This window comes from Sciurus vulgaris (assembly GCF_902686455.1).
Source record: "Sciurus vulgaris genome assembly, chromosome: 7".
NCBI classification, from domain to species: domain Eukaryota; kingdom Metazoa; phylum Chordata; class Mammalia; order Rodentia; family Sciuridae; genus Sciurus; species Sciurus vulgaris.
The window spans coordinates 36,901,908-36,916,276 of record NC_136467.1 but is presented as its reverse complement, the minus strand read 5'-3'; positions in this window follow the sequence as shown (position 1 = coordinate 36,916,276).

Here is a 14,369-nt window from a genome sequence, read left to right as displayed (position 1 = left end):
GGTAGTATCTCTATTTTATTGTACTTACTAATGACTACTTTGTGGCATAGTATATGGTCTATTCTGGAGAAAGATCCATGAGCTGCTGAGTGTATTCTCTTGATTATGGATGAAATACTCTATATATGTCTGTTAAATCTATATCATTGATTGTATAATTTAATTCTTTAGTTCCTTTGCATGCAGGATTTTAACTAAATCCATTAACAAAAGCAATTAGTTTTTTTAATTTAAAGTTTTATTTGTACAGACTGCATTTTGATTCATTTTACACAAATGGGGTACAACTTTTCATTTCTTTGGTTGTACACAATGTAGATTCACACTATTCATGTAATTATACATATACATAGGGTAAGGCTGTCTTATTCTATTGTCTCTCCTTCCCCCACCTTCTTCCGCCTCAATTTCCTCTACACTATCCAAAGTTCCTTCATTCTTCTCTCTGCCCCTACCCCCATCACCCCCTCTTTCATTATGTATCATCATCCACTTATCAGAGAAAACATTTGGCCTTTGTTTTTTTGGGCTTGGCCTATTTCACGTAGCATACTATTCTTCAACTCTATCCATTTACCAGCAAATGCCATAATTTTATTCTTTTCTATGGCTGAGTAATATTCCATTGTGTATATATACCACAATTTCTTTATCCATTCATCAATTGAAGGGCATCTCGGTTAGTTCCACAATCTAGCTATTGTGAATCGAGGAGCTATGAACATTGATGTGGCTGCGTCACTGTAGTATGCTGATTTTAAGTCCTTTGGGTATAAACCAAGGAGTGGGAGAGCTGGATCAAATGGTGGGTCCATTCCAAGTTTTCTGCGGAATCTCCATACTGCTTTTCAGTCACTGCATCAATTTGCAACCCCACCAGCAATGTATGAGTGTGCCTTTGTCCCCATATCCACACCAACACTTCTTATTGCTTATGTTCTTGATAATAACCAATCTAATTGGGGTGAGATGGAATCTTAGGGTGGTTTTAATTTGCATTTCTCTAATTAATAGAGACATTGAACACTTTTTCGTATATTTATTAATCGCCTGCATATCTTCTTCTGTGAAATGTCTGCCCTGGAATTCCCTAGGCCATTTTTTGACTGGGTTATTTTTATTTTTGGTGTTAAGATTTTTAAGTTCTTTATAAATTTTGGAGATTAGTGCTCTATCTGAAGTGTGTGTGGAAAAGATTTTCTCCCACTCTATAGGCTTTCTTTTCACATTATTGATTGTTTCCTTTGTTTAGAAAAAGCTTTTTAGTTTGAATCCATCCCATTTATTGATTCTTGCTTTTATTTCTTGCACTTGTTAAGGAAGTCTGGTCCTAAGCCAATGTGATGGAGATTTGGGCCTACTTTTTCTTTTATTTGGCGAAGGGTTTCAGGACTAATTCCTAAATCCTTGATCCATTTTGAGCTGAGTTTTGTACAGGGTGAGAAATAGGGGTTTAATTTCATTTTGCTGCATATGAATTCCCAGTTTTGCCAGCACCATTTCTTGAAGAGGCTATCTTTTCTCCCTTGTATGTTTTTGGCACCTTTGTCTAGTATGAGATAACTGTATTTATGTGGCTTTATCTCTGTGTCTTCGATTCTGTACCATTCGTCTACCTGTTTATTTTGATGCCAATACCATGCCGTTTTTGTTACTGTTGCTCTGCAGTGAGGTTTAAGGTCTGGTATTGTGATACCCCCTGCATCATTTATCCTGCTCAAGATTGCTTTGACTATTCTGGGTCTTTTGTTCTTCCAGATGAATTACATGATTGCTTTCCCTATTTCTATGAGAAATGTCACTGGGATTTTAATTGGAATTGCGTTAAATCTGTATATTACCTTTGGAAGTATGGCCATTTTGATAATATTGATTCTGCCTATCCAAGAACATGGGAGATCTTTCCATCTTCTAAGGTTTTCCTCAAATTCTTTCTTTAATGTTCTGTAGTTTTCATTGTAGAGATCTTTCACCTCTTTGGTTAGATTGATTGCCAAGTTTTTTTTTTTTTTTTTTTTTTTGAAGCTATTGTGAACTGAGTTGCTTTCCTCAGGGGTTTCAGATGGTCCATTGCTTATGAATAAAAATGCTTTAGATTTATGTGTGTTGATTTTATAATTCAATAGATGCAGAGAAAGCATTTGACAAAACACAACACCCTTCATACTTAAAACACTAGAAAAAATAGGGGTAGTAGGAATATCCCTCAACATTGTAAAAGCTCTTTATGCTAAGCCATGGCCAACATCATTCTTAATGGAGAAAAACTGAAAGCATTCCCTCTAAAAACTGGAACAAGACCGGGATGCCCTCTTTCACCACTTCTATTCAGCATGATGCTTGAAATACTAGCAAGACCAATTAGACAGACTAAAGAAATTGAAGGGATACTAATAGGAAGAGAGGAATTCAAGCTGTCAATTTTTGCTGATGATATGATTCTATATTTAGAGGATCCAAAAACTCCACCAGATAACTTCTAGACCTAATAAATTAATTCAACAAAATAGCAGGATATAAAATCAGTCATTCAGTTTTTGTTTGGAGGATCTATCCAGTGTTAAGAGCAGTGTGGTAAAATCACCCAGTATTTTTGTGTTGTGGTCTATTTGATTCTTGAAATTGAGAAGGGTTGTTTGATGTATATGGATGCTCCATTGTTTGGGGCATAAATATTTAAAATCATTATGTCTTGCTGGTTTATGTTTCCCTTAAGCAGTATGAAATGACCTTCTTCATCCATTCTGACTAACTTAGGTTTGAAGTCCACTTTATCTGATATGAGGATGGAGACCCCTGCTTTTTTACTGAGTCCATGTGCATGGTATGTTTTTCCCCATCCTTTCACCTTTAGTCTATGGGAATCTTTTTCTATGAGATGAGTCTCTTGAATGCAGCATATTGTTGGGTCTTTCTTTTTAATCCAATATGCCAATCTATGTCTTTTGATAAATGAAGTTTAGACCATTAAACTTCAGGGCTATTATTGAGATAAATTTTTATTCCTGGTCATTTTGGCTAATTTTTGGTTTTTAACTAGACTTGGTTTCTCCTTTGACTGACTTTTTCTTTAGGGTAGTTACTCCATTTGCTGATTTGCATTGCTGTTTTTCACTTCCTCATAAAATATTTTTTTGAGAATGTTCTGTAGTGCAGGCTTTCCATTTTAAATTCCTTTAACTTTTGTTTATTGTGGAAAGATTTTATTTCATCATCAAACCTGAAGGTTTTTTGCTGGGTATAAGCTTCTTGGTTGGCATCCATGTTCTTTCAGAGCTTGAAATGTATTGTTCCAGGTCTAGCTTCTAACTTTTAGGATTTGGGCTGAGAAATCTGTTGATATCTGTAGTGGTTTCCCCTTATATGTAATCTGATGCTTTTCTTTTGCAGCCTTTAAAATCCTATCTTTATTTTGTATGTGTGGCATTTTCATTTTAATGTGCCTTGGTGTGGATCTGTTGTGATCTTATGCATTTGGTATTCTGTAAACCTCTTGTATTTGATTTTCCATTTCATTCTTCATGTTGGGAAATTTTCTGATATTTCATTGAACAGGTTGTTCATTCCTTTAGTTTGTATCTCTATTCTGTTTTCAATCCCAATAATTCTTAAATTTGGTCTTTTCATGATTCCCATATTCTTGGAGGATCCATTCATGATTTCTTACCATCTTCTTAGTTTGGTCAACTTTATTTACTTTTAAGATTAAATATTTTGTCTTCATTGTCTGATATTCTGTCTTCCATGAGTTCTATTCTGTTGGTGATGCTTTCTATTGAGTTTTTTTATTTGGTTTACTCTTTCTTTCATTTCAAGTATTTCTTTTTTTTTATTGTTGTTGTTGTTTTTTCAGAATATCTCTGTTGAAATGCTTGGTGTTGGCTATGGGTGTGGGAAAAAGACACACTCATACATTGCTGGTGGAGTTGCAAATTGGTGCAGCCACTCTGAAAAGCAGTATGGAGATTCCTCAGAAAACTTGGAATGGAAACACCATTTGACCCAACTGTCCCACTCCTTGGTTTATACCCAAAAGAATTAAAACTAGCATACTAGAGTAACACAGCCACATCAATGTTTATAGAAGTTCAATTCACAATAGTTAGATTGAGGAAGAAACCTAGTTGACCTTCAACAGATGAATGGATAAACTGTGGTATACATAACAATGGAATATTATTCAGTCATAAAGAAGAATAAAATTATGGCATATGAAGGTAAATGGATGGAATTGGAGAATATCATGCTAAGTGAAATAAGCCAAGCCCAAAAAATCAAAGGTCAAATGTTTTTCCTGATACGTGGATGATGATTCATAATGAAGGTGGTGGGGGGAGTAAAATGGAGAAAAATGGAGGAACATTGGATTATGTAGAGGAAAATGAGAGGGAGGAAGGAGTGGGGGTATGAAAGATAATGGAATGAGACAGACATCATTACCCTGTGTACATGTATGATCAGATGAATGGTGTGAATCTACATCATATACAACCATAGAAATAAAAGTTGTACCCCATTTGTGTACACTGTATCAAAATGCAGTCTATAAAAATAAAAATAAAAAATAAATAAAGGCATGATTGAAACAGAAAAAATAATAATTTAATTAATTGATCCTACCCATCTTCAAGCAGATTTCTCTTTTTGTATTCTTTCACCAACTGCTCCAGTCATTTTATGTTTTCTTTCCTACCACCAGTCTATTCCTTTTATCTTTTCTGACACCTCCCATTCAACCAGACACTAAGTCCTATGAAGCTTTTCTTCATTATATCTTGAATCTTTAAATTTTTTCTTAATCAGATTTTCTTTTTCTGGATTTCTACTAACCTGGAAGTTCTTTGAGAATGAATCATGTTCTTATTAATACTTTTTTTCATTTCACGTCTTAAAAGTGTCTAAAACATGATATTTGGTAAGTTTTGTGAAGATGAACTAGATTATCAGTCAACAATTTAATGTCTTATTACATTTGCATCCTATAGTCCACCTACAGTGAACAACCAACTCTTCCCTCAATAATTCAGATGGTTCCTTAGCCTTCACATAATACCTTTACATGAGCTGTTACTTCTTTCCATGCTCTTTGCTAGGCACTGTCCACCTTGAAAATGGATCATTCTTGAAGTTAGTAAAAAAAATCAATGCCTTTTTGAAATTTATGGTTATTCCTCTACTTGTGTGCAGACTGTGTTGCAGAATACCAAATAATTTCATTTTTCTTTTGAACACACAACAAAACATTTTTTAGCTTAACTTTTTGTTTGATATAGCCATAGAATCTGAGCAGAAACGATATATACACTCTTTGGTTGGGACAGAAATTCCTCCCAGTTGTGATTTCATCGTATCATCTAACATTTCAAAATGGCCAATTTACCTTTATTTTATTTATTTTTTTATGTGGTGCTGAGGACCAAGCCAGTGCCTCACATGTGCTAGGCAAGAACTCTACCACGAGCTACAACCCAGCCCTCAAAATGGCCAATTTAAGAACCCTCTCAAGAAGATTGCAGGAATCACTTACTGAAGATGATAGGGCTATTGGAAAAAGAGAGCCCAGGTCCCTGAGTCATTGCTTGGAAGAGTGCTGCCTGATCAACAAATCATGCATGGGACCATTGAGATAGACACATTTTTAATTGTGTGACACTATTGAGAGTTTCAAATTCATTCAATTTAGCCACTAATGTAATCTTAATGTACAATTCTCATTCCATTTTTATAAAACTCCATAGCAACTTATATCATGTATATATCTAACCCTTCACAAAATTATGTCTGTCCTATAGAATTGGTATGCATCAATGTCCCCAGCATCTGACAGACCATAGGCATTGCTTTATAAACATAAACCTTGAATTTTAATATATTCTTTTTTTTATCAATTTATTTTTTCTGGGATTTTTTTTTCTAATTTTTTAATTGTGATAAAACACTCTTCTTTTTAGGTGTACATCTCATTGGTATTAAATAAATTCATAATGTTGTGCAAACATCACTAGTGTCCATCTCCATAACTCTCTTCACCTTGTGAAAACAATAATTCCCTATCCCCTCCTCCACATTCCCTGGCAACCACCATTCTACTTACTGTATTTATAATGTTGTCTTGTTTTTTAGCACCTTGATTGAATCAGCACAATATCCTGTGGCCTCAGAAATTCCTGATCTTATTCAGAACCCCTTATGTGATGACTAACTAGTTTTTATTATTACTACTGTTTTCCTAATTTTTAAAAATTTGTTCCAATTAGTTGTACGTGACAGTAAAATGCATTTATACATTTTGATAGATCAAACATATATGGAGTATAACTTTCCCATTTTTGTGGTTGTGCATGATATGAAGTTACACTGGTGGTATAGTCATATATGAACATAAAAACGTATGTCCAATCCTTTCTACTGTCTTTCCCATTCCCATCCCACATGCATTCCCCGCATTAGCCCCTGTCTAATCTGGTGAACACACATCCTATCATTGTGAGTCAGCATTCACATATCAGAGAGAACCTTAGGCCTTTGGTTTGGGGGATTGGTTTATTTCACTTAGCAGGATTGCCTCCAGTTCCATTGATTTAAGAAAAATACCATAATTTCATTTTTATTTACAGATGAGTAATATTCCATTGTGTATATGTACAACATTTTCTTTATCCATTCATCTATTGGAGAGCACCTAGGTTGGTTCCATAGCTTAGCAATTGTGAATTAAACTGCTATTAACGTTGATGTGGCTATGTCACTATAGCATGCTGATTTTAAGCCCTTAGGGTATATTCCAAGGAGAGGGATAACTGGGTCAAATGGTTGTTCCATTCCAAGTTTTCTAAGGAGTTTCCATCCCGCATTCCAGAGTGGTTACACTGATTTGCAGTCCCACCAGCAATGTATTAGTGTACATTTTTCCCCACACCATCACCATTTATTGTTACTTGTATTCTTGATAACTGCCCTTCTGACTGGAGTGAGATAAAATCTCAGAGTAATTTTAGTTTGCATTTTTCTAATTGCTAGAGATGTTGAACATTTTTTCATATATTTGTTGACTATTTGTATTTATTTTTCTGCAAAGTGGCTGTTCAGTTTCTTTGCCCATTTATTATTATTATTATTATTATTATTATTATTGGTGTTAAGTTTTTTGCGTTCAGAGTCCTGTTGAGGAATTCAGTTTCTAAGCTGAAATGATGGAGATTTAGGCCTACTTTTTCTTCTATTTGGCACAGGGTCTCTGGTCTAAAGTCCTCTGGACCTAAGTCATTGATTCATTTTGAATTTGGTTTTGTGCAGGGTGAGAGAGAGGGGTTCAATTTCAATCTACTACATATGGATTTCCTATTTTGAATTCTTTGAATTTTTGTTTATCATGTTAGGTTTTTATTTCATCACCAATTATGAAGCTTAGTTTTGCTGGGTATAGGATTTTTGGCTGGCATCCATTTTCTTTTGGAGGTTGGTGTGTATTATTCTAAGACATCCTAGCTTTTAGGGTCTGGGTTTAGAGGTAAGCTGAGATGTGGATTGGCCCCTCTTAATGTTATCTGTGATTTTGCTCTAGCAGCCTTTAAAATTCTATCATTTTGGGTGATGAGAAACTTCTATTTTGCTCCCAAGATTATTTCTTGCTTTTCAGAAGTTTTCTTGCAACTCAGGTGGTTCCCTTTAAATTCATCTTATTTGGAAATTGTTGAGCTTCTTGAACATTTGTATTCATATCTTTCATCAAATTTGGGAAATATGCAGCCATTATTTCATCAAACATTCACTGTGCTTTTTTTTCTTTCTTTTCCTTCTTAAATATCCACAATTTCTACAATATGTGTGTTGTTTCACTTGCTGGTGTCCTTGAGTCTTTGTTCACTTTTCTTGAATATTTTCTTTCTGTTCCTTAGGCTTAATAATTTCTATTGTCCTATTATCAATTTCACTGGTCTTTCTGCAGGCCCAAATCCACATTTGAATACCTCTAGTGAATTTTTAATTTCACTTACTATATTTTTCATCTTCAGAGATTCTTTTTCTTTTTTTGAATTTTAACATTGTTTTAATCAAGTAATATAGCTGTGTGAAACAGGAAATTTTAAGACATTTTAAGGGAACAAAATGAATTACTCTATTAGATTAACAATGAATTAAATCCAGATCGTGTGAATTTTATTTCCTCTAAAGTTTGGCACCAGCATGCTGTGTCAGACCAAAGAGAAAGGATTTTGGGACACTCATGTAACCTAGGTTTCAAATTCTTTGCTGCAAAGCCCATTTTCTGTCACTAACTAGATTCTACAGGAGGTGCTGGTGACCCATGTAGAGTGCTTAGTACGCTCAGTGTCAAACTGATGAAGTGGTTGTTATACAACTGTGGCTTTTACTCTAAGGGAAATGTGTCAGACTTCTAAACACTAAGGAGAGGGTTAAGGCTTAGACCAGTATTAACTCTGGTACCAAACTTCAGAGATTCTTATTGTTTTCTTTTTAGATTTCTATCATTATTTCTAGTTTGTTCACAGATCATTTTCTTGACTTTCTTCACATCTTCCTTAAGTTATTTGAACATTTTAAAGACAGTTGTTTTAATATCTCTCTCTCTCTCTCTCTCTCTCTCTCTCTAGTAGATCTGCATCTGGCCTTTTTCCAGTGACAGTTTTTGTTGATTTTACCTTTTCTCTTAGTGGGCTGTGCTTTCCTATTACTTTGTGTGCTTTGTCATTTTTTTGTTGCTGAAAAGTGTATAGTTTAATCCAATAATGTTGTAACCCTGAAAATCAGACACTCAACCTTTCCCTGATTTTTATTATTGTTGGGTTTTGAGTGTAATTGTGCATCTCTGACTGTGAGATTTGACTGAAGTCTAAGCTTAAAATCATTTTAGGTATTTTTCAGAATTGTGCTTTTCCCTGTTTATGTTTAGTCACTTTTTAATTTTACCCATATTTGCAGCTGTTTTTGAATACCCTACTTTTTCATATCTGACTTTCAGAAAGAGAACAAGAAATTAGGGAAAGAGTGCTCGCCCTTTACATACCTCAAAATTACTTCAACAGGAGATGGTGGAGCTTGTAGCAATGGGAGAAGGTACAATAAAAATGGCCACCAGTTCATTGCACTTCTGAAACCAGAAGCAAAAAACATTTATAAACATACATATCCTTATATTTGGAGGACAGGGTCTTCTTTGCCCATATTGGTTCCCACTAGTTGTATGCAAGTTGCTTCAGGAACATATACATGGCTGCCTGCAATGAAGTTTGACATGGAGTTAGGGTAGCTATTCTGAGTTGAAACTTACCAAAACCAACAGCAGTTTGATTTACAAGCCTCCCACTGGTAGTTACAGGACTTCAGTGGACTCCAGAGTTCCAAAAGAGCTATATTAGATGGCGTCTGCTAGAGCAATTTTTCTCTAGGAGGGGAGATAACATTCTTGGTTCTTTGTACTCTACCATTGTCCAAAAACTTGCCTCAAATTATTTTTTAAACAAACAGTCTTCATAATTAGAGGTAATGAGATTTTTCTTTTCATACATGAACTTCTCTTTTTTAGAAAATATGTTAGATATGAGAAATAATATATTTACCTAATAGCCACTGGCAGTTACTTCTATTCAGAGTAAAGAGTGATATTGGGCATATTTTCAAATTCAACTGTGGTTCTCAAATTTATAATTTATTATTTGTATTTTCATCAGTTCCAAGTACAATGATATTTTGGGCAAATTAACACCCACAATAGGAGTGTTTTAATATTACTGAATAATAACAGTGTGTAACTTGAAAGGTAATTCCATTATGGAAAACTTGCTGGGAAAATCAAGTGGCCTGACTGTTATAAAATTTGGACTCATTTTTAGAAATTACAAGTTTAGTGCATAATAAATACAGTTGTCATTTGACCTTCAAAAGCAAAGTTTTGAATTGGTGATAAAAGGAGGTAGTTTCATAGAATTCCTTTCATTACTATTCTCTTTTTTTCCCCTAAATCATCAAACCCTGGATTGTGAGTTGTAAAGGGAGCGAAAGGGTAATTGTCGTTCAAGTCAAAAATAATAAGTCTTTTAGTTCTTTCTTAGCATTTTCCTTTGTTCCAGGGCAAATAAGATATTTTCAAATCTACTTAATTATAATAAATGATTGTTAAAATCATAAACCATAGCAAATTACTTTGTAATTCACAATTATTCTAAAAAGAAATTAGTTGATGTAGATCTTGGAAGTACTGATTATTAAAATCCAATGCAAGCTCTTATGGACATTGATGTTATATAGACCCTTATTTTATATTTTATCTTTGGAGGAAACTCTCATTAATTTGAATTGACAATTGTTGAGAATCTATAACTCAAACATTAGCCTGAAGTTTCATTTATTTGTTTTAAAAATTGATGCAAAATAAATTTTTAGAAAACTTAAAATCTATCAACAGTGTTTAGAGAAATGTAAAAAAAAAAAAGGCAAAGTGCTAGTCATGGACAATGCAAATTAGAATGAAATTGTAGCTATTTATCAAAGTAAATATAGTGAAAACTTCATCCATTAGTGCTAGAGCTGGGGATCTGGAAAATCCTCCAATGATCCTCATGGAAGTCTTCCTTCCCAGGGTGGTACTATTGGAAAACTGTGGAGACTTTAAGAGGTGGGACCTATCATGAGGTCTTCAAATCATTTCAGCTGTGCCCTCAAAGGGAATAATGGAACCCCAGGCCCTTCCTCTTTCTCCTTTTTTTGAGCCTGACCATTGAGTAAGGGATTTTTCTCTGCTCTGTTTCCTACCATGTTGTGGTGGTTTGGCATAGTCCCCCAAACAAGGCAGCTAAGGAACCTCAGACTGAAACCTCTGAAGTTTTCAGGTAAAATGAAACTTTTATTTTTATAAGTTGATTATCTCAGATATTTGTTATAGTAACAGCTGACTAACACAATCAATAATTGAATAATTGAGTTTGTGTCAGTAGAAATGCTTGGAGAGGATGCAACTCCATTTCTTTTAAAAAATTTAATGAATTAAATAGTTTATTTTTTGTCCTGGGTATTGAACCCAGGCGTGTTTTACCACTGAAAAGTATCCTTTTTTTTTTTTTTTTTTTTTTTTTGAGACAGGATTTTGCTAATTACTGAGGGTATTGGTAATTTGCTGTGGCCAGCTTCAAACTTGTGATCTTCCTGCCTCTGCCTTCTGAGTTGTTGGAATTGCAGGACATACTACCATGCCTGACACAACTACATGTCTTTCAAAATATCATAGAGGTTTAGTTTTATGTTTGGTTCATATGTTTCTTTATTAACCAAGAAGACACAGGTAGGTAGAGTTTAAAAAATTAGCATTGCTAAAGCAATCCTTAGCAGGAAAAGTGAAACAGGGGGTATCGCAATACCAGATCTTCAACTCTACTACAAAGCAATAGTAACAAAAAATGGCATGGTATTGGTACCAAAATAGAAAGGTAGATCAATGTACAGAATAGAGGACATGGACACAAACCCAAATAAATACAATTTTCTCATACTAGACAAAGGGGCCAAAAATATGCAATGGAGAAAAGATTGCCTCTTCAACAAATGGTGCTGGGAGAATTGGAAATCCATATGCAACAGAATGAAACTAAACCCATATCTCTCACCATGCACAAAACTAAACTCAAAATGGATTAAGGACCTCGGAATCAGACCAGAGACCCTGAAGATTATAGAAGAAAAAGTAGTTCCAGATCTTCAACATGTCGGCTTAGGACCAGACTTCTTCAACAGGACTCCCATAGCACAAGAAATAAAAGCAAGAATCAATAACTGGGATAGATTCAAATTAAAAAGTTTTCCCTCAGCAAAGAAAACTATCAGCACTGCAAAGAAAGAGCCTACAGAGTGGGAGAAAATCTTTGCCAATCATACTTCAGATAGAGTACTAATCTCCAGAATCTATAAAGAACTCAAAAAACTTTACACCAAGAATACAAATAATCCAATCGACAAAAGGGCTAAGGAAATGAATAGACACTTCACAGAAGAAGATGTACAAGCAATCAACAAACATATGGAAAAATGTTCAACATCTCTAGTAATAAGAGAAATGCAAATCAAAACCACCCTAAGATTCCATCTCACCCCAATTAGAATGGCGATTATCAAGAATACAAGCAACAACAGGTGTTGGCGAGGATGTGGGGAGAAAGGTACACTCCTACATTGCTGGTGGGGCTGCAAATTAGTGCAGCCACTCTGGAAAGCAGTGTGGAGATTCCTTAGAAAACTTGGAATGGAACCACCATTTGACCCAGCTATCCCACTCCTTGGCCTATACCCAAAGGACTTAAAATCAGCATACTACAGAGATACAGCCACATCAATGTTCATAGCTGCTCAATTCCCAATAGCCAGACTGTGGAACCAACCTAGATGTCCTTCTGTTGATGAATGGATAAAGAAACTGTGGTATATATATACAATGGAATATTACTCAGCCATAAAGAATGATAAAATTATGGCATTTGCAGGCAAATGGATGAAATTGGAGAATATCATGCTAAGTGAGATAAGCCAATCTCAAAAAACCAAAGGACGAATGATATTGCTAATAAGTGGATGATGATACATAATGGGGGGAGGGAGGGGTTAGTGTTAGGGTTAGAGTTAGGGTTAGGGAGGGGGGCAAGAATGGAGGAAGGAAGGATTGTATAGAGGGAAAAGAGGGATGGGAGGGGTGGGGGGAGGGAAAAAATAACAGAATGAATCAAACAACATTACCCTATGTAAATTTATGATTACACAAATGGTATGCCTTACGCCATGTACAGAGAAAGAACATGTATCCCATTTGTTTACAATAAAAAAGAAAAGAAATGAAAAAAAATTAGCATTGCACTTTTATGTTTGGGGAAAATAATGCATATTCTCAAGTTAACACGTACAGATTAAATGTAAGAGATTCTAGGAGGACAGTGACCATAAGTGTGCTCTTCCCTTCCACAACGTCCTCCATCACAACTCTCTGACCCTCCCAAGGCAAATAATTCTGGGATCTATGAAAGGACTGAGTGGAAAAGAGGTCTTTATTTTTCCCTCTGGTGAGATAAATGCTTACAGTTACCAGAGGAGTGGTGGGTGAGGTGTTAGTCACAGGGTGCTGCATAGAAATTGGCCCATAGAGTAGAGGGTAGCATGTTTGTGGGCCTGGTCTTCACTTTTTTTAAATTTTTTTTTTTTAATAAAAGGAGACTGCAACCATCCTTAGACTTCCTGAATGTTAAGAATGGCAGGCACTATAGCAAGACATCTACACTACTGGTAGAACACAAGAAACACGTCTTTTTCTTTCAGTATTTGTGTTACTTTTCACCACCTTGGTATTCCACAACTATCCCTGATTTCCACTGAGCAGATAAACAAAGTAAACCCAACAACATCCAAAGGGTTCCAGTAGCCAGGAGAGGAAGATTAGTTAGAGAAAACAAAACACATGCCAATCAAAATTCATCTCCCAGGGGAGACAGAAAGCAATTTGAAATGAAGAGAATGCTTAAAGAAATTGAAATATTTCTCAGGAAATCTATATGGAGCTAAAACAAATCAATCAAATATTAAATAAAATCTGTTACTCCATCCCTTCTGAAAAAGATAAAATGAATATACAATTCTAACCAAACAATTTACCAGAAAAATGAACGAGTGATGGTCTTTGATGATTGTGACAAACAGATCGGTTCCACAGAAACTGACTTTTTATTTTTCTTTCTTGGACATATGAGTAGTTTACATTCTTCAGTCTTACTTGCATTCATGAATGCCCATCCATGCCAGTGAGTTCAGCAAAACTTCAGTTTAGAGTGGATCAGAGAAGATAAAAGTGAAAGTATTTACATACTTTTATCTGGGACACATAAAAGGGAAAAAAATAAGCAAAAATTATTGGTGTGTCCAGAATGTCTGTTTGTGTATGTGCGCGGTTGGGAGTAGTTGTGGGAAAGTAAAAAGTGGAATTAGAGCCTTTGGTTAGGGAAAGAGTTACCACTCACTTTAAAATAGTAACAGAGAGGTGAGAAAGAAATGTGTCTGATAGAGTCTCATTAGTATAGCCATTAAAAAGTCTAAAAACAGAGGAGAGGTCCACTAGCATGAGCCAAAAAAGTCACAGATAATCACAAATACCTGTTTTTCTACCTTGAAATACAAATACATTTTATGAGGGAGCTTAGGATTCCTGGTTATTTCTTCTTTGAGGGTCTGGTAGAACTCAGCTGAGAATGTATCTAGGGCTTTTCTTTGTTGGAAGGCTTTTTATTACTGCTTAGTCTCATTGCTTAGATGTTCTATATCCTCTTGGTTCAATTTGGGTCAGTTATGTGTGTCTAGAAACTTGTCAATATCTTTTAGAT